Source organism: Tachypleus tridentatus, chromosome 9, assembly GCF_004210375.1.
Source record: "Tachypleus tridentatus isolate NWPU-2018 chromosome 9, ASM421037v1, whole genome shotgun sequence".
Taxonomy (NCBI): domain Eukaryota; kingdom Metazoa; phylum Arthropoda; class Merostomata; order Xiphosura; family Limulidae; genus Tachypleus; species Tachypleus tridentatus.
The window spans coordinates 20,370,599-20,393,902 of NC_134833.1; positions in this window are offsets into that span (position 1 = coordinate 20,370,599).

Sequence of the window (23,304 nt, forward strand, 5' to 3'; positions counted from 1 at the left end):
CCTCGTGCAGTTTTGCGCGAAATTCAAAACAAACCAAATAAATTATTAAACTTACGTCATGCTTGGATTGATCTAACGAAACATTCTAATTAACTATTCAGTTAAGAATTCGTACTTAAGGTCGAAATACCCACATCCTTCTGGTAGTTCAGAGATCGTAAAACTGAAGGCATGGTGATAAAATTCTGGAGTTTTGACCCTAGTGTGGGCAGGGCACAGGTCGACCATTGTACAGTTTTTGTGTTAAGTACCACACAAACTTATGATATTATAAACGCATAATCCTATTTAATTTAGCGATGCTGAACTATTTCTAAATAACACAAGCACCCACCCAAGGAACGACACTTCCTTCATCTGGTTCATGCACCCGGTGGGCAGGATATCGTATTTGTACACCATTCACCGACACGGAGGAAAGTTATCAAATGAGAGGGTTATAAGAAAATTGGAACATTTTTGTAATGAGTAGACAAACAAGTGTAGAGAAAAATACCGCTCTGTTGCATAGGTTAACATGTTTTAACGTCGTAGCAAAATGTATGTCATTGTAATGATTAACAGCGTATACTGCACTAATATACATGAAGTTATTTCTGCACTTCATAATTATCTAATACACTATGAAACGTGTTTTTTAAAAAAAATCGTAGGATGGTGATATGCGACACGTTGGAAACGTTTTATCATGTCGTTTCATGAAAATAATAGTCACATTGCTCAGATTTGTACTTAAATTTGATCATATTCACTATTTGGAGATCTGTGGGTATGGCCTGGTCTGTGGGTATGTCGAGGTCTGTGGGTATGTCGAGCTCTGTGGGTATGTCGAGGTCTATGCTGATTTTTAAAAACTTTCTGAAGCTCAAGAGAAAAAAAAAGTAGTGTGAAATCTCACAAACGGACATCTCTTATAGGACCGCGTTATGCTTACCTCTTTTTGCATGGTGATCTTAGGCTCGTGTGTGGCTGCTCGGCCATGAAAACCCATTTCATGAAGCTCTCGACGAACAGTTTTTTTACTGACGTTGCTTCCAGAAGCAATTTGAAACTCCGTAGTGAGTGTTGTGACTGTGAACAGACAATCTTTACGCTCCACGTGCTTCAGCATTTGGCGGTCCCGTTCTGTGAGCTCGTATGGCCTACCGCTTCGTGGCTGAGTTGTTGTTGCTCCTAGACGTTTCTTTTTCACAATAACAACACTTACAGTTGACCATGACAGCTCTAGCAGAGCAGAAATTTGACGAAATGACTGTTGGAAAGGTGGCATCTTATGACAGAGTCACGTTAAAAGTCACTGAGCTCTTCAGTACGACCCATTCTACTGCCAGTGCTTGTTTATGGAGATTGCATGGTTGTGTGCTTGATTTTAGTAATGGGTGTGGCTGAAATAGTCGAACCCACTAATTGGAAGGGATGCCCACATACTTTTGATCATGTATTGTATATTGTTAATATTATATAAGTTTCTCTAATTCTGTATTATGCTGGGGGAGGGTGAAGCTGGAATGGTTCTGCCAGAACAGTACAAGTACATCAGAATGCTGTATCAACGTTAAGGGGAACACTTACAACTTTACCCCACCTCACTGCATATTCATACAATCAGCTCCACCATATGCTAGAGTCATGTTGATTGATGGGAGGATATCATATGGATCTCAGACCATAAAGTATTACACCACGCATGCACACACAAATCTCAGACTCAGTCAGACACAGGAAACATTGCGAGAGAAGTAGACTGCTATATAATGTGCTGTTTTGATAGTTAAAAAAACTGGTCTTTTTAAACTCAGATCTCAATAACATGTACACAGATCTGTCAGTTGCATAAACGCTTGATTTCTATGATACCTTTAATGTTAATTTAAAGTTTTTATCAGTTTTATTTTTACTGACATTGTTTTGGTAGATATCATGTTCGTGCAATGAAAAGTCAAAAACGGTCATTATATAAGAATAATTTGTGCTACCATCTAGCGATCAGAAATTAAATTGCTCCCTATTCTTTTAAACAAAACTGATGTTCATCAACTGAACTCACTGCTAAGTAGCAGTTTTCCTTTTTACTATTTTCCCACAAATATATGTGTGATAAAGGAACAGAACAATATTATTGTTATATTTGCTGCGAAACAATCTCTCTTGTATAAAGAGTAGAGTTATCATAGACATCAAGGGATTGAGATTATAATTCTGATATATCGAAAACAAACAAAAGCTCAAAGGCAAAGGTTTTATATGAATCCGTGCTTCATCTAACAAGATAGCGCGGTTTTCTTTGAAGTAATTCACTACTCGCGACCCCTATTTTAAAACCGAATGAATCGGGTTTATTTCTCTATTTCTCAGTACAAAAACACATTGAGCTATCTATATGCCCACAGGTGGGAAACGAAGTTTTTAGAACTAATACGTAGTTATTTTATAAATGTTTATTAGTCCACACTCAACACTTCCGAATTTCCATTAAAATCAAATCAACACATTAAATAGTTGTGTATTTGGTCTGATCAGATTTTAAAATGTAAAAAATAAAATATTATTTTCAAAAATATAATAATTGTTTTGGAATTTCGTACAAAGCTACTCGAGGGCTATCTGTGCTAGCCGTCCCTAATTTAGCATTGTAAGACTAGAGGGAAGGCACCGCCAACTCTTGGGCTACTCTTTTACCAACGAATAGAGGGATTGAGCGTAACATTATAGTGCCCCCACTGCTGGGAGGGCGAGCGTGTTTGGCGCGATGCGGGCGCGAACCCGCGATCCTCGGATTACGAGTCGCACGCCTTACGCGCTAGGCCATGCCGGGCCACAAGTATAATAATCAAGTTAAAATGAATATAATAATGTGAGTAACAAAATTATTACTCAAACATCTTATATGTTCTTCTAATACTGAACTGTGCAATTAGATAAAAAACACATTTATCTATAAGTGAACAGAGTTTCCACCTTGCAAATGGAGAAAAATACATCCATTATCAAAAAACAAACCTGGTTGGGTAAAAGACATTTTAATTTACATATATATAATTGTAGTTTTCAATGTACACTGTCCGTGTATCGTTAGAAAAAAATTCAACAGGAAATTAAACTCATGTAAGAACTTTTGTTTGTTTCTGGATTTGACGCAAAGCTACGCTAGAGCTATCTGCGCTACTCGTCCCTAATTTAGCAGTGTAAGACTAAACGGAAAATAGCTAGTGATCAACACCCACCGCCAACCCTAATTTAGCAGTGTAAGACTAAACGGAAAATAGCTAGTGATCAACACCCACCGCCAACCCTAATTTAGCAGTGTAAGACTAAACGGAAAATAGCTAGTGATCAACACCCACCGCCAACTATTTAGCTAGTCTTTTACCAATTAAAAGTGTGATTGACAGTCACATTGCATGTTCCAAACAGCTGAAAGGACAAGAGTGTTTGATGTGACGGTTTCGAACCAACGACCCTCAGATTGCGATAGAAATGCCTTAACTACCTGACCGTGCCGGGTCAAGAGCCTTTATTAATGCTTGACAGAGAATGAGTGAGGATTTTAATGAACACGCTATGAATAACAACATAAAATAAATTATTATGTGGAATAATGGATAAAACTAAAAATATCATTTATCACGAAGATGGAACACGTTAAAAACCAATTATTAAAGTAACTGATTTTACCGAGAGATGACGCTGTCCATTATTTGTAATTAAACATAAAGCTACACAATGGTTTGGTTTGAATTTTGCGCAAAACAATATAAGTGCTACCTGTGCTTGCCTTTTATAATTTAGCAGTGTAAAAGTAGAGGGAAGGCAGCTAGTCATCACCACCGACTGCCAACTCTTAGGCTACTCTTTTACCAACGAATAGGGGGATTGACCCTTTCAGCTGAGGGGGCGAGCATGTTTGGTGCTACAGGGTTTTGAACTCGCGACCTTCAGATTACGAGTCGAGTGCTTTAACCACCTGGCAATGTGGGCCATTCCACAATGGGCTGACTATCTGTAGTTTACCCACCAGGGGTATCAAAACCCTGTTTCTAACGTTGCAAGTCCACACTAGGGGGAAATCCTATCGAGAGAAGAGCTACTATTTTTTTTTGCTTCTAGAATTTCGTGAAAGTTTGTCTGAAACAGAGCCGCCTAGTGTATAAATTATAAACTAAAGGGAAGGCAGTTGATCAACACCACGCACTGCTTCCGTGTTACTCTTATAGTGCTCCTATGGCTCCAAAATGCTGGACCAGTTATCTTGTGTGTTTTTTTAGCAATTGTATGTGAATTATTTGGAAATGGAGGAACCACAAAGAGGGAAAAATTATTTTTAGACCTTTCGTTTAAAGAGACAAAGGTAAAATGAAGGGTGAAGATTTAGAAATGGCCGAATGCTAACAGACTAAACCTTGGATGTTGGCTTTAGCTTGATAAATGTACCCATTACTGCTGTGGATACAACAATATATAAAAAGTTCAATGTCTATATATTTACATGACATTTAACGAGCAAGACATACTGGTTTGACCAAGTATACTTCATCGCCTCAGTTGTCAATACCAATTCAATCACAATCGTAAAGTTCGATTCCAGAATGTATAAACACAGAAATCTTTAAACCTCTTACTGCTCGGCTAAGGTATTTATTTGCTACGAACGACGTGATTTTAAAGTACTTGGGCGCCTCACACAAAAGAATTAACCTACGGTACGACAGTTCTTTGAGTTCACGTTACTAATAACGTTCGCAGAAGGAAACAAGAGGTTTCGGAGCTCTTTGAAAATCAAACCTTTATAAAACTGAAGTAAAACAGTTACCAACGATTCCTTACATCTGTTTTTACCGAACTGAAAAATGTAGAACAAAAACAAGCGTGATAGGTTTTGTGCAAGGCCTACCGTTAGAAGTATAAAGGAAAATATTTTTTTTATATTGCCTCCATTAAAAGAGACCCAAAATAACTCTACAAAAAGAAAAAAACAAAAGAATTATATGAAATATATTAAAATATTATAACTGTCACAAATTCCAAGGTACGTTTTCTGAAAGCTTTACAATAATAACATAGAAAATGGTGCGAACAAGGTGAGTTGGTTATATAAATGAAACTGTTTTGAAAGGAATAACGCCTGGTATATACATGTACGCGACTGTGTATTCACTATTATCTTAGTAATATCCTAAGCAACCTTTGTATTTTTTTTTTCATTGACCTTTGACCTTTAACTAAACACTTCTAAAAATAACTGTTTCGTGTGTTGCTTTTTGTGATGTTAATGTCACGAAATACCCTGACTGTCCTTACTTGCTATGCCCGGCATGACCAGGTGGTTAAGACGTGCGACTCGTAATCTGAGGGTTGCGGGTTCGCATCCCCGTCGCGCCTAACATGCTCGCCCTTTCAGCCGTGGGGGCGTTATAATGTGACGGTCAATCCCACTATTCGTTGGTAAAAGAGTAGCCCAAGAGTTGGCGGTGGGTAGTGATGACTAGCTGCCTTCCATCTAGTCTTACACTGCTAAATTAGGGATGGTTAGCACAGATAGCCTTCGTGTAGCTTTGCGCGAAATTCAAAACAAACAAACAAACCTTACTTGCAAATAAATTCTTTATTTTAGTTTTACTGTTGTTGTTGTTTAGGGGTTTTTTTTGGGGGGGGCATTAAATATGTGAAAAGTTACATAGGCAACATGTTAGAGCCTAAATAAGACGTAAAACGTTGAGTTTTTTTTTTTAATTTTGCGCAAAGTTACAGGAGTGCTATCTGCGCTAGCCATCCCTAATTTAGCAGTGTAAGACTAGAGGGAAGGCGGTGGTTGGTGATGACTATTTACATTCCTTTTAGTTTTACACTGCTAAATTAGGGACGGTTAGCGCACATAGCTCTTGTGTAGCCTTGCGCGAAATTCAGCACAAACCAAATCAAATTTATGTCCCGTTGTCACCCAAACGCACTCCACAATTTTCGGGGTGTTGAAGTGACGTAGAGGTGGAAGGTAAAATAAATCCAACTATTCCACCATATAAGAATCACCAGAGGGTGTTGTTAAGTACCTACTAGATTAATAGGCTATCAGCTCAAAATTAAGAACGGCCATGCGCAGATAGACCTTGTGTAACTTTGCAAGGATATTCTGAAATAAACCAGAAATCTTTGCCTTCCTTCTCTTATCATTGGTATAAAATATACATTTCTAATTATAACTTACCCTTTATTTCCATGTTCATAAACGTGTATATCTTTATTAAGCGGTTTCACTACAAAAGATGGATTATATATTATCTAGGAAACATCCGAATAAAAGAAAATAAAACACAACGTAATTAGTATAATAACATAGTGGCTACAGAAGAATGTTTGAAATGATAATTATTGGTGTACTTCAGTGTATATCTGTATATCCATGGATATGACGCAGTCGTCTTCAACGTAGGAGGAAACCAGCTCAACTGCATTCTCTGTTTCTTCTTATTTGTTGAATTTCTCCATAAGAGGGCGATCTTTTCGCCTCGTGCTTGTGTGTGTGTGTATGTTGAAGAAAGCAGTGTATAAAATAAAGGCAGAAGTCCTCCAAACCCTAGTAATCGTCACAAGTACACCAACGTTGGTCTTGCTTCACCGAATACTGTACTAGAATAGTACAAATCTTTCTCACTGTATATAAATATTATAAATAAACCGCGTATCGAAAACACCGCCGTTGAACGATTTTGACATACGTATGGCTGTCAAACGACCGGTATTGATGGATAACGAATTAAATACGCGGGTCAACAGGTAACTCAGTCAATCAGCGAAGTCAGTTTCATTTGGTAAACTCTAAATTAGTGGAATTATTTATTATAAGTATAATTGGTTCGTATCTTTTGAGGTTCGTACTGAACCGTTTAGTGTTTTAGTGGAATTATTTATTATAAGTATGATTGGTTCGTATCTTTTGAGGTTCGTACTGAACCGTTTAGTGATTTATAACTAAGCATTTTTTGAGAGAATTTACTTACGCATAAAATTATTTCTGAGGTTTTTAGTAACTGTAGAACACCAGAAAAACAAAGTGATTTAGCTCATGAAGCGGCTATTTGATTTATTCTCTTGGTAGTTTGTGATCTAGAAAGTTGCAACATTATTAAGAAAATATTGAACGTTGGGTATTGTTAAACTAACCAATTATAAAGGTTTATCGTCAACTGAAGAGTATTATTTGGTGTTAGCTTCTACTAGGTGTACAACACTTATGTTCTATACAGATTTGATCATTTGAGCAGATCTCCATAATCAATAAGTTACTTTAATATCTAAGCCTTACAGAAAAGTAATTCGTTTTGGTTACCAGTTTTGAAAGTTGCTGACCTTAGCCCAGTCCGTACAACACAATTCTGTTAGCGATGCGGTTATTTGGCGTAATACTGACAGGTATTATCAGTTTCGCATTAGGCCTATCTGAAACTGGTGATGATGACCAGATGGTCTCCAATATGGCTTTTTATATCAGGCAGAGAGTTCTATCGGAGGACGGGGGTGCAAATCGAGCAATACGCATATTAGTCTTGGCTCCAGAAAACCCCAAATATCCATATTCCCTCTTCAAGGTGTTAGCGGCTGTAGAATTTGCTGTCCAGAAATTGGAAGCGGAAAACAGAAATGGTCCTCTCGGTGGACGCTCGGTGAAAATTTACCAAAAAAACACTCACTGTTCCTCAACTCTTGGTCCTTTAGCGGCATTCGATTCTTACATCTCCGGTGAAGTTGACGTCTTTCTCGGACCACTCTGTCCTTACGTCCTTGGACCACTGTCCCGTTACACTGCTGTATGGGACATTCCGCTTCTAACTGCCGGAGGACAGAATGATAACTTTGACCAGAAGAAGCCATTTTACTCGCTACTAACCAGAATGAACGGGTCGTATACTCAGATTGGCCACATATTCCTGAAAATTTTGCGCAGATTCCGCTGGCAGGTTATTGCTCTACTCTTCCATAATTTCTCCGATCACGTTTTGGGAAACTCTAACTGTTACTTCACGCTAAGTGCTGTCTACAGGAAGCTTAATAGAGACGTGTACTACCTGAACTTCGATGAAACTGATCCGAGGACGAACTACACAAACATTCTTAAAGACGTGGCTCAACACGCAAGAGGTGAGTGGATCAGATTATAGCAACGTGACGAATTAGTTTGAAAGCTTAAAAAAATTAAGGACCTTTAGCTTAAAGCAAACATGCTCTAAGGCAGAAATTATATTTAAAAATACAAAAGGAAAATATTTTTTCATTTTTTTCTTAGGCAAAGATAACAAAGGGCCAATAGTGAAACAGGTGAGTTAAACTTAGTAATGCAACATGTTTAATTATATTAACACTGTTGTAATCACATTTAGTTTTTTTAACGAAGCGTTAAAGCTCTTAAAGCAACATCTTTATAACCGTAAAGATTCTGTAAGTTATTGTAACTTATTTGATAAAAGTCGATACAACTTGAAACGAATATCATGCGCAATATTTTATGAAATAGCTTTATATTACATATTATTTATATTACACTGTAATATTATTATTTATATTACATATTATTTACAATTCATTGTAGTTACCTTCCATCTCAGTACGTTGTATTGTTATCTTGTATTTTGGGTTTTTTATGGGTAATGAACTAATGTTATTAAGAACAGATAAGGAACGTTACGGGTTTTCAGAATGTAAGATGAGCATCTTGGAAAAGTTAATGGATATCGGATCAAAATTCGCATTTTCTTTTCTAATGGGCATGACCAAAACAATGCATATTAGTAACAACTTGTTGAGGGTCATCTGACTGTCCCAATCTCCTAGAAGCCATTAATGAGGAAAGTATCAGAAAATAAAAAGAACATTAGTCAATCAATATACTGTATAATAGATTGAATAACCGTTACATACAAGTTTAGTGTGATTAAACATATTGAAAAAAAGGCTAAACCTTCTACACTTAGTGTTCGGATCATTTCTCTGCTAGACTTTATATTCCTCTTTCGCGATTAGAAATTAAATATATTCCAATTTGAAACTGCACATAAGTATTCCCACAAAATGCTATGGGTCTTCTGCTTAGAAACAAAGAAAATGCGTCCTTAGATTCTTCGAGTAAAGCCATCTTTGCTATGTGTTTCTCATGTTTAGAAACAAAGAAAATGCGACCTTAGATACTTCTAGTAAAACCATCTTTACTATATGTTTCTCATGTTTAGAAACAAAGAAAATGCGATTTTATATTCTTCTAGTAAAGCCATCTTTACTATATGTTTCTCATGTTTAGAAACAATAAAATGTGACCTTAGATTATTCGAGTCAAGCCATCTTTACTATGTGTTTCTCATGTTTAGAAACAAAAAAAATGCGATCTTAGATTCTTCTAGTAAAGCCATCTTTACTATATGTTTCTCATGTTTAGAAACAAAGAAAATGCGACCTTAGATTCTTCTAGTAAAGCCATCTTTACTATATGTTTCTCATGTTTATAAACAATAAAATGCGACCTTAGATTCTTCGAGTAAAGCCATCTTTACTATATGTTTCTCATGTTTATAAACAATAAAATGCGACCTTAGATTCTTCTAGTAAAGCCACATTTACTATATATTTCTCCTGTTTAGAAACAATAAAATGCGACCTCCGATTCTTCGAGTAAAGCCATCTTTACTATATGTTTCTCATGTTTAGAAACAATAAAATGCGACCTTAGATTCTTATAGTAAAGCCACCTTTACTATGTGTTTCTCATGTTTAGAAACAAAGAAAATGCGACCTTAGATTCTTCGAGTAAAGCCATCTTTACTATATGTTTCTCATGTTTAGAAACAATAAAATGCGACCTTAGATTCTTCTAGTAAAGCCATCTTTACTATATGTTTCTCATGTTTAGAAACAATAAAATGCGACCTTAGATTCTTCTAGTGAAGCCATCTTTGCTATGTCTCTTTCATTATACTTTATTTACATCACAAGATAACATTACAAGAATATCTCTGTCTTACTGTGCGTCAAGTAGTGCACAGCGTTACTCAAGACACAGTTTTCATACCATTACTATGTACAAACGTCACCTGGTGCAAGGCATTACTGAAAACACAGTTTCCAAACTGTTACTATGCACAACCGTCAACTGATGCACGGCATTACTGAAAACACAGTTTTCATACTGTTACTATGCACAACTGTCACCTGGTGCTCGGCATTACTGAAAACACAGTTTCCATACTGTTACTATGCACAACCGTCAACTGATGCACAGCATTACTGAAAACACTGTTTTCATACTGTTACTATGCACAACTGTCACCTGGTGCTCGGCATTACTGAAAACACAGTTTCCATACTTTTACTATGTACAACTGTCACCTGGTGCTCGGCATTACTGAAAACACAGTTTCCATACTTTTAGTATGTACAACTGTCACCTGGTGCTCGGCATTACTGAAGACATGGTTTTCATACTTTTACTATGTACAACTGTCACCTGGTGCTCGGCATTACTGAAAACACAGTTTTCATACTTTTACTATGCACAACTGTCACCTGGTGCTCGACATTACTGAAAACACAGTTTCCATACTGTTACTATGCACAACCGTCACCTGGTGCTCGGCATTACTGAAGACACAGTTTTCATACTTATACTATGTACAACTGTCACCTGGTGCACGGCATTACTGAAGACACAGTTTTCATACTTTTACTATGTACAACTGTCACCTGGAGCACGGTATTAGTGAAAACACAGTTTTCATACTTTTACTATGTACAACTGTCACCTGGTGCTCGGCATTACTGAAGACACAGTTTTCATACTTTTACTATGCACAACTGTCACCTGGTGCACGGTATTACTGAAGACACTGTTTTCATACTTTTACTATGTACAACCGTCACCTGGTGCACGGCATTACTGAAGACACTGTTTTCATACATTTACTATGTACAACTGTCACCTGGTGCACGGCATTACTGAAAACACTGTTTTAATACTTTTACTATGTACAACTGTTACCTGGTGCACGGCATTACTGAAGACACTGTTTTCATACTTTTACAATGCACAACTGTCACCTGGTGCACGGCATTACTGAAGACACTGTTTTCATACTTTTACTATGTACAACTGTTACCTGGTGCACGGCATTACTGAAGACACTGTTTTCATACTTTTACTATGCACAACTGTCACCTGGTGCACGGCATTACTGAAAACACTGTTTTCATACATTTACTATGCACAACTGTCACCTGGTGCACGGCATTACTGAAAACACTGTTTTCATACTTTTACTATGTACAACCGTCACCTGGTGCACGGCATTACTGAAGACACTGTTTTCATACTTTTACTATGCACAACTGTTACCTGGTGCACGGCATTACTGAAGACACTGTTTTAATACTTTTACTATGCACAACTGTTACCTGGTGCACGGCATTACTGAAAACACTGTTTTAATACTTTTACTATGTACAACTGTTACCTGGTGCACGGCATTACTGAAAACACTGTTTTCATACTTTTACTATGCACAACTGTTACCTGGTGCACGGCATTACTGAAAACACTGTTTTCATACTTTTACTATGCACAACTGTTACCTGGTGCACGGCATTACTGAAAACACTGTTTTAATACTTTTACTATGTACAACTGTTACCTGGTGCACGGCATTACTGAAAACACTGTTTTAATACTTTGACTATGTACAACTGTCACCTGATGCACGGCATTACTGAAAACACTGTTTTAATACTTTTACTATGTACAACTGTTACCTGGTGCACGGCATTACTGAAGACACTGTTTTCATACTTTTACTATGCACAACTGTCACCTGGTGCACGGCATTACTGAAAACACTGTTTTCATACTTTTACTATGCACAACTGTCACCTGGTGCACGGCATTACTGAAAACACTGTTTTCATACTTTTACTATGTACAACCGTCACCTGGTGCACGGCATTACTGAAGACACTGTTTTCATACTTTTACTATGCACAACTGTCACCTGGAGCACGGTATTACTGAAAACACAGTTTCCATACTTTTACTATGTACAACCGTCACTTGGTGCACGGCATTACTGAAGACACTGTTTTCATACTTTTACTATGTACAACTGTTACCAAATGCACGGTATTACTGAAGACACTGTTTTCATACTTTTACTATGTACAACTGTCACCTGGAGCACGGTATTACTGAAGACACTGTTTTCATACTTTTACTATGCACAACTGTCACCTGGTGCACGGCATTACTGAAGACACTGTTTTCATACTTTTACTATGTACAACTGTTACCTGGTGCACGGTATTATGAAGACACTGTTTTCATACTTTTACTATGTACAACTGTCACCTGGAGCACGGCATTACTGAAAACACTGTTTTCATACTTCTACTATGTACAACTGTCACCTGGTGCACGGCATTACTGAAAACACAGTTTTTATACTTTTACTATGCACAACTGTCACCTGGTGCACGGCATTACTGAAAACACTGTTTTCACACTTTTACTATGTACAACCATCAACTAGTGCACGGCATTACTGAAGACACTGTTTTCATACTTTTACTATGTACAACTGTCACATGGTGCACGGCATTACTGAAAACACAGTTTTTATACTTTTACTATGCACAACTGTCACCTGGTGCACGGCATTACTGAAAACACTGTTTTCATACTTTTACTATGTACAACTGTCAACTAGTGCACGGCATTACTGAAAACACTGTTTTCATACTTTTACTATGTACAACCGTCAACTAGTGCACGGCATTACTGAAGACACTGTTTTCATAATTTTACTATGTACAACCATCAACTAGTGCACGGCATTACTGAAAACACTGTTTTCATACTTTTACTATGTACAACCGTCAACTAGTGCACGGCATTACTGAAAACACTGTTTTCATACTTTTACTATGTACAACCGTCAACTAGTGCACGGCATTACTGAAGACACTGTTTTCATACTTTTGCTATGTACAACTGTTACCTGGTGCTCGGTATTACTGAAAACACTGTTTTCATACTTTTACTATGTACAACTGTCACCTGGAGCACGGAATTACTGAAGACACTGTTTTCATACATTTACTATGTACAACCGTCACCTGGTGCTCGGCATTACTGAAAACACTGTTTTCATACTTTTACTATGTACAACTGTTACCTGGTGCTCGGCATTACTGAAAACACTGTTTTCATACTTTTACTATGTACAACTGTCACCTGGTGCACGGCATTACTGAAAACACTGTTTTCATACTTTTACTATGTACAACTGTCACCTGGAGCACGGTATTACTGAAGACACTGTTTTCATACTTTTACTATGCACAACTGTCACCTGGTGCACGGCATTACTGAAGACACTGTTTTCATACTTTTACTATGTACAACTGTCACCTGGAGCACGGCATTACTGAAGACACTGTTTTCATACTTTTACTATGTACAACCGTCAACTAGTGCACGGCATTACTGAAGACACTGTTTTCATACTTTTACTATGTACAACTGTCACCTGGAGCACGGCATTACTGAAGACACTGTTTTCATACTTTTACTATGCACAACTGTCACCTGGTGCACGGCATTACTGAAGACACAGTTTTCATACCATTATTATGTACAACTGTCACTTGGTGCACGGCATTACTGAAGACACATTTTTCATACTTTTACTATGCACAACTGTCACCTGGTGCACGGCATTACTGAAGACACATTTTTCATACTTTTACTATGCACAACTGTCACCTGGTGCACGGCATTACTGAAGACACATTTTTCATACTTTTACTATGTACAACTGTCACCTGGTGCACGGCATTACTGAAGACACAGTTTTCATACTTTTACTATGTACAACTGTCACCTGGAGCACGGTATTAGTGAAAACACAGTTTTCATACATTTACTATGCACAACTGTCACCTGGAGCACGGTATTACTGAAAACACAGTTTTCATACCATTATTATGTACAACTGTCACCTGGAGCACGGTATTAGTGAAAACACAGTTTTCATACATTTACTATGCACAACTGTCACCTGGAGCACGGTATTACTGAAAACACAGTTTCCATACTTTTACTATGTACAACCGTCACCTGGTGCACGGCATTACTGAAGACACTGTTTTCATACTTTTACTATGTACAACTGTTACCTGGTGCACGGTATTACTGAAGACACTGTTTTCATACTTTTACTATGTACAACTGTCACCTGGAGCACGGTATTACTGAAGACACTGTTTTCATACTTTTACTATGTACAACTGTCACCTGGAGCACGGTATTACTGAAGACACTGTTTTCATACTTTTACTATGCACAACTGTCACCTGGTGCACGGCATTACTGAAGACACTGTTTTCATGCTTTTACTATGTACAACTGTTACCTGGTGCACGGTATTACTGAGACACTGTTTTCATACTTTTATTAAATACAACTGTCACCTGGAGCACGGTATTACTGAAGACACTGTTTTCATACTTTTACTATGTACAACTGTCACCTGGAGCACGGCATTACTGAAGACACAGTTTTCATACTTTTGCTATGTACAACTGTTACCTGGTGCTCGGTATTACTGAAAACACTGTTTTCATACTTTTACTATGTACAACTGTCACCTGGAGCACGGTATTACTGAAGACACTGTTTTCATACTTTTACTATGTACAACCGTCAACTAGTGCACGGCATTACTGAAGACACTGTTTTCATAATTTTACTATGTACAACCGTCAACTAGTGCACGGCATTACTGAAAACACTGTTTTCATACTTTTACTATGTACAACCGTCAACTAGTGTACGGCATTACTGAAGACACTGTTTTCATACTTTTGCTATGTACAACTGTTACCTGGTGCTCGGTATTACTGAAAACACTGTTTTCATACTTTTACTATGTACAACTGTCACCTGGAGCACGGCATTACTGAAAACACTGTTTTCATACATTTACTATGTACAACCGTCACCTGGTGCACGGCATTACTGAAGACACTGTTTTCATACTTTTACTATGTACAACTGTCACCTGGAGCACGGTATTAGTGAAAACACAGTTTTCATACATTTACTATGCACAACTGTCACCTGGAGCACGGTATTACTGAAAACACAGTTTTCATACCATTATTATGTACAACTGTCACCTGGAGCACGGTATTAGTGAAAACACAGTTTTCATACATTTACTATGCACAACTGTCACCTGGAGCACGGTATTACTGAAAACACAGTTTTCATACTTTTACTATGTACAACCGTCACCTGGTGCACGGCATTACTGAAGACACTGTTTTCATACTTTTACTATGTACAACTGTTACCTGGTGCACGGTATTACTGAAGACACTGTTTTCATACTTTTACTATGTACAACTGTCACCTGGAGCACGGTATTACTGAAGACACTGTTTTCATACTTTTACTATGTACAACTGTCACCTGGAGCACGGTATTACTGAAGACACTGTTTTCATACTTTTACTATGCACAACTGTCACCTGGTGCACGGCATTACTGAAGACACTGTTTTCATACTTTTACTATGTACAACTGTTACCTGGTGCACGGTATTACTGAAGACACTGTTTTCATACTTTTACTAAGTACAACTGTCACCTGGAGCACGGTATTACTGAAGACACTGTTTTCATACTTTTACTATGTACAACTGTCACCTGGAGCACGGCATTACTGAAGACACAGTTTTCATACTTTTACTATGCACAACTGTCAACTGATGCACGGCATAACTGAAAACACTGTTTTCATACTTTTACTATGTACAACCGTCACCTGGTGCTCGGCATTACTGAAAACACTGTTTTCATACTTTTACTATGTACAACTGTTACCTGGTGCTCGACATTACTGAAAACACTGTTTTCATACTTTTACTATGTACCACTGTCACCTGGTGCACGGCATTACTGAAAACACTGTTTTCATACTTTTACTATGTACAACTGTCACCTGGAGCACGGTATTACTGAAGACACTGTTTTCATACTTTTACTATGTACAACCGTCAACTAGTGCACGGCATTACTGAAGACACTGTTTTCATAATTTTACTATGTACAACCGTCAACTAGTGCACGGCATTACTGAAAACACTGTTTTCATACTTTTACTATGTACAACCGTCAACTAGTGTACGGCATTACTGAAGACACTGTTTTCATACTTTTGCTATGTACAACTGTTACCTGGTGCTCGGTATTACTGAAAACACTGTTTTCATACTTTTACTATGTACAACTGTCACCTGGAGCACGGTATTACTGAAGACACTGTTTTCATACTTTTACTATGTACAACCGTCAACTAGTGCACGGCATTACTGAAGACACTGTTTTCATAATTTTACTATGTACAACCGTCAACTGGTGCGCGGCATTACTGAAAACACTGTTTTCATACTTTTATTATGTACAACCGTCACCTAGTGTACGGCATTACTGAAGACACTGTTTTCATGCTTTTGCTATGTACAACTGTTACCTGGTTGCTCGGTATTACTGAAAACACTGTTTTCATACTTTTACTATGTACAACTGTCACCTGGAGCACGGCATTACTGAAAACACTGTTTTCATACATTTACTATGTACAACCGTCACCTGGTGCTCGGTATTACTGAAAACACTGTTTTCATACTTTAACTATGTACAACTGTTACCTGGTGCTCGGCATTACTGAAAACACTGTTTTCATACTTTTACTATGTACAACTGTCACCTGGTTGCGCGGCATTACTGAAACACTGTTTTCATACTTTTACTATGTACAACTGTCACCTGGAGCACGGTATTACTGAAGACACTGTTTTCATGCTTTTACTATGCACAACTGTCACCTGGTTGCACGGCATTACTGAAGACACTGTTTTCATACTTTTACTATGTACAACTGTCACCTGGACACGGCATTACTGAAGACACTGTTTTCATACTTTTACTATGTACAACCGTCAACTGGTGCACGGCATTACTGAAGACACTGTTTTCATACTTTTACTATGTACAACTGTCACCTGGACACGGCATTACTGAAGACACAGTTTTCATACTTTTACTATGCACAACTGTCACCTGGTTGCACGGCATTACTGAAGACACTGTTTTCATACCATTATTATGTACAACTGTCACTTGGTGCACGGCATTACTGAGACACATTTTTCATGCTTTTACTATGCTACAACTGTCACCTGGTTGCACGGCATTACTGAAGACACTGTTTTCATGCTTTTACTATGTACAACTGTCACTGGTGCACGGCATTACTGAAGACACATTTTTTCATACTTTTACTATGCACAACTGTCACCTGGTGCACGGCATTACTGAGACACATTTTTCATGCTTTTCTATGTACAACTGTCACCTGGTTGCACGGCATTACTGAGACACTGTTTTCATGCTTTTACTATGTACAACTGTCACCTGGTGCACGGTGATTACTGAAAACACAGTTTTCATACATTTACTATGCACAACTGTCACCTGGACACGGTATTACTGAAACCACAGTTTTCATACCATTATTATGTACAACTGTCACCTGGAGCGCGGTATTACTGAAACACAGTTTTCATACATTTACTATGCACAACTGTCACCTGGAGCACGGTGTTACTGAAAACACTGGTTTCCATGCTTTTACTATGTACAACCGTCACCTGGTGCACGGCATTACTGAAGACACTGTTTTCATGCTTTTACTATGTACAACTGTTACCTGGTTGCACGGTATTACTGAAGACACTGTTTTCATACTTTTACTATGTACAACTGTCACCTGGACACGGTATTACTGAAGACACTGTTTTCATGCTTTTACTATGTACAACTGTCACCTGGACACGGTATTACTGAAGACACTGTTTTCATGCTTTTACTATGCACAACTGTCACCTGGTTGCACGGCATTACTGAAGACACTGTTTTCATGCTTTTACTATGTACAACTGTCACCTGGACACGGTATTACTGAAGACACTGTTTTCATGCTTTTACTATATTACAACTGTCACCTGGACGCGGCGTTACTGAGACACGGTTTTCATGCTTTTACTATGCACAACTGTCAACTGATGCACGGCATTACTGAAACACTGTTTTCATGCTTTTACTATGTACAACCGTCACCTGGTTGCTCGGCATTACTGAAAACACTGTTTTCATGCTTTTACTATGTACAACTGTTACCTGGTGCTCGACATTACTGAAACACTGTTTTCATGCTTTTACTATGTACCACTGTCACCTGGTTGCACGGCATTACTGAAACACTGTTTTCATACTTTTACTATGTACAACTGTCACCTGGACACGGTATTACTGAAGACACTGTTTTCATGCTTTTACTATGTACAACTGTCACCTGGACACGGCATTACTGAGACACAGTTTTCATGCTTTTACTATGCACAACTGTCACCTGGTTGCGGCATTACTGAAGACACTGTTTTCATACCATTATTATGTACAACTGTCACCTGGTGCACGGCATTACTGAAGACACATTTTTCATACTTTTACTATGCACAACTGTCACCTGGTTGCACGGCGTTACTGAAGACACAGTTTTCATACTTTTACTATGCACAACTGTCACCTGGTGCACGGCATTACTGAAGACACAGTTTTCATACTTTTACTATGCACAACTGTCACCTGGTGCACGGCGTTACTCAAGACACAGTTTTCACCCATTATTATGTACAACTGTCACCTGGTTGCACGGCATTACTGAAGACACATTTTTCATGCTTTTACTATGCACAACTGTCACCTGGTTGCAAGGCGTTACTGAAGACACTGTTTTCATACTTTTACTATGCACAACTGTCACCTGGTGCACAGCGTTACTCAAGACACAGTTTTCATACTTTTACTATGCACAACTGTCACCTGATGCACGGTATTACTGAAAACACAGTTTTCATACCATTATTATGTACAACTGTCACCTGGTGCACGGCATTACTGAAGACACATTTTTCATACTTTTACTATGCACAACTGTCACCTGGTTGCACGGCGTTACTGAAGACACAGTTTTCATACTTTTACTATGCACAACTGTCACCTGGTTGCACGGCATTACTGAAAACACAGTTTTCATACTTTTACTATGTACAACTGTCAACTGGTGCACGGCATTACTGAAGACACTGTTTTCATACTTTTACTATGTACAACTGTCACCTTGTGCACGGCATTACTGAAACACTGGTTTTCATACTTTTACTATGTACAACCGTCAACTGGTGCTCGGCATTACTGAAGAACTGTTTTCATACTTTTACTATGTACAACCGTCAACTGGTGCTCGGCATTACTGAAGACACTGTTTTCATACCATTATTATGTACAACTGTCACCTGGTGCACGGTATTACTGAAGACACATTTTTCATACTTTTACTATGCACAACTGTCACCTGGTGCACGGCATTACTGAAGACACAGTTTCACATACTTTTACTATTCACAACTGTCACATGGTGCACGGCATTACTGAAGACACAGTTTTCATACTTTTACTATGCACAACTGTCACCTGGTGCACGGCATTACTCAAGATACAGTTTTCATACCTTTTTTATGCACAACTGTCACCTGGAGCACGGTATTACTGAAAACACAGTTTTCATACCATTATTATGTACAACTGTCAACTGGAGCACGGTATTAGTGAAAACACAGTTTTCATACATTTACTATACACAACTGTCACCTGGAGCACGGTATTACTGAAGACACTGTTTTCATACTTTTACTATGCACAACTGTCACCTGGTGCACGGCATTACTGAAGAGACTGTTTTCATACTTTTACTATGTACAACCGTCAACTAGTACACGGCATTACTGAAGACACTGTTTTCATACTTTTACTATGTACAACTGTTACCTGGTGCTCGGCATTACTGAAAACACTGTTTTCATACATTTACTATGCACAACTGTCACCTGGTGCACGGCATTACTGAAAGCACTGTTTTCATACTTTTACTATGTACAACCGTCACCTGGTGCAAGGCATTACTGAAGACACTGTTTTCATACTTTTACTATGCACAACTGTCACCTGGACGCGGTATTACTGAAAACACAGTTTCATGCTTTTACTATGTACAACCGTCCCCTGGTGCACGGCATTACTGAAGACACTGTTTTCATACTTTTACTATGTACAACTGTTACCTGGTGCACGGTATTACTGAAGACACTGTTTTCATACTTTTACTATGTACAACTGTCACCTGGAGCACGGTATTACTGAAGACACTGTTTTCATACTTTTACTATGCACAACTGTCACCTGGTGCACGGCATTACTGAAGACACTGTTTTCATACTTTTACTATGTACAACTGTTACCTGGTGCACGGTATTACTGAAGACACTGTTTTCATACTTTTAGTAAGTACAACTGTCACCTGGAGCACGGTATTACTGAAGACACAGTTTTCATACTTTTACTATGCACAACTGTCAACTGATGCACGGCATAACTGAAAACACTGTTTTCATACTTTTACTATGCACAACTGTCACCTGGTGCACGGCATTACTGAAGACACAGTTTTCATACTTTCACTATGTACAACTGTTACCTGGTGCTCTGCATTACTGAAGACACAGTTTTCATACTTTTACTATGTACAACTGTCAACTGATGCACGGCATAACTGAAAACACTGTTTTCATACTTTTACTATGTACAACCGTCACCTGGTGCTCGGCATTACTGAAAACACTGTTTTCATACTTTTACTATGTACAACTGTTACCTGGTTGCGGCATTACTGAAAACACTGTTTTCATACTTTTACTATGTACCACTGTCACCTGGTGCACGGCATTACTGAAAACACTGTTTTCATACTTTTACTATGCACAACTGTCACCTGGTGCACGGCATTACTCAAGACACAGTTTTCATACCATTATTATGTACAACTGTCACCTGGTGCACGGCATTACTGAAGACACATTTTTCATACTTATACTATGCACAACTGTCACCTGGTGCACGGCGTTACTGAAGACAGGTTTTCATGCTTTTACTATGCACAACTGTCACCTGGTTGCACAGCGTTACTCAAGACACAGTTTTCATGCTTTTACTATGCACAACTGTCACCTGGTGCACGGCATTACTGAAGACACATTTTTCATGCTTTTACTATGCACAACTGTCACCTGGTGCACGGCATTACTGAAGACAGAGTTTTCATACTTTTACTATGCACAACTGTCACCTGGTGCACGGCATTACTGAAGACACAGTTTTCATACTTTTACTATGCACAACTGTCACCTGGTTGCACGGCATTACTCAGGACACAGTTTTCATACCATTATTATGTACAACCGTCACCTGGTTGCGGGCATTACTGAAGACACATTTTCATGCTTATACTATGCGCAACTGTCACCTGGTGCACGGCATTACTGAAGACACAGTTTTCATGCTTTTACTATGCACAACTGTCACCTGGTTGCACGGCGTTACTCAAGACACAGTTTTCATGCTTTTACTATGCACAACTGTCACCTGGTGCACGGTATTACTGAAAACACAGTTTTCATACCATTATTATGTACAACTGTCACCTGGTTGCACGGCATTACTGAAGACACATTTTCATGCTTTTACTATGCACAACTGTCACCTGGTTGCACGGCATTACTGAGACACAGTTTTCATGCTTTTACTATGCACAACTGTCACCTGGTTGCGCGGCGTTACTGAAAACACTGTTTTCATGCTTTTACTATGTACAACTGTTACCTGGTGCACGGCGTTACTGAAGACACTGTTTTCATGCTTTTACTATGTACAACTGTCACCTTGTGCACGGCGTTACTGAAAACACAGTTTTCATGCTTTTACTATGTACAACCGATCAACTGGTTGCTCGGCATTACTGAGACACTGTTTTCATGCTTTTACTGTACAACCGTCAGCTGGTGCTCGGCATTACTGAAGACACTGTTTTCATACCATTATATGTACAACTGTCACCTGGTGCACGGCATTACTGAGACACATTTTTCATGCTTTTACTATGCACAACTGTCACCTGGTGCACGGCATTACTGAAGACACATTTTCATGCTTTTACTATGCACAACTGTCACATGGTTGCACGGCATTACTGAGAGACACAGTTTTCATGCTTTTACTATGCACAACTGTCACCTGGTTGCGCGGCATTACTCAAGATACAGTTTTCATACCGTTATTATGTACAACTGTCACCTGGTGCACGGCATTACTGAAGACACATTTTTGATACATTTACTATGCACAACTGTCACCTGGTGCACGGCATTACTGAAGACACAGTTTTCATACTTTTACCATGCACAACTGTCACCTGGTGCACAGCGTTACTCAAGACACAGTTTTCATACTTTTACTATGTACAACTGTCACCTGGTGCACGGTATTACTGAAGACACTGTTTTCATACTTTTACTATGTACAACTGTCACCTGGAGCACGGTATTACTGAAAACACAGTTTCCATACTTTTACTATGTACAACCGTCACCTGGTGCTCGGCATTACTGAAAACACTGTTTTCATGCTTTTACTATGTACAACTGTTACCTGGTGCTCGGCATTACTGAAACACTGTTTTCATGCTTTTACTATGTACAACTGTCACCTGGTTGCACGGCATTACTGAAACACTGTTTTCATGCTTTTACTATGTACAACCGATCAACTGGTTGCAGTGTTACTGAAAACACAGTTTTCATGCTTCTACTATGTACAACTGTCACCTGGTTGCGCGGCATTACTGAAAACACTGTTTTATGCTTTTACTATGCACAACTGTCACCTGGTTGCACGGCATTACTGAGACACATTTTTTCATGCTTTTACTATGCACAACTGTCACCTGGTGCGCGGCATTACTGAGACACAGTTTTCATGCTTTTACTATGCACAACTGTCACCTGGTTGCACGACATTACTGAAGACACAGTTTTCATGCTTTTACTATGCACAACTGTCACCTGGTTGCACGGCATTACTCAAGATACAGTTTTCATACCATTATTATGTACAACTGTCACCTGGTGCACGGCATTACTGAAACACTGTTTTCATGCTTTTACTATGTACAACCGTCACCTGGTTGCTGGTATTACTGAAAACACTGTTTTCATGCTTTTACTATGTACATCTGTTACCTGGTTGCTCGGCATTACTGAA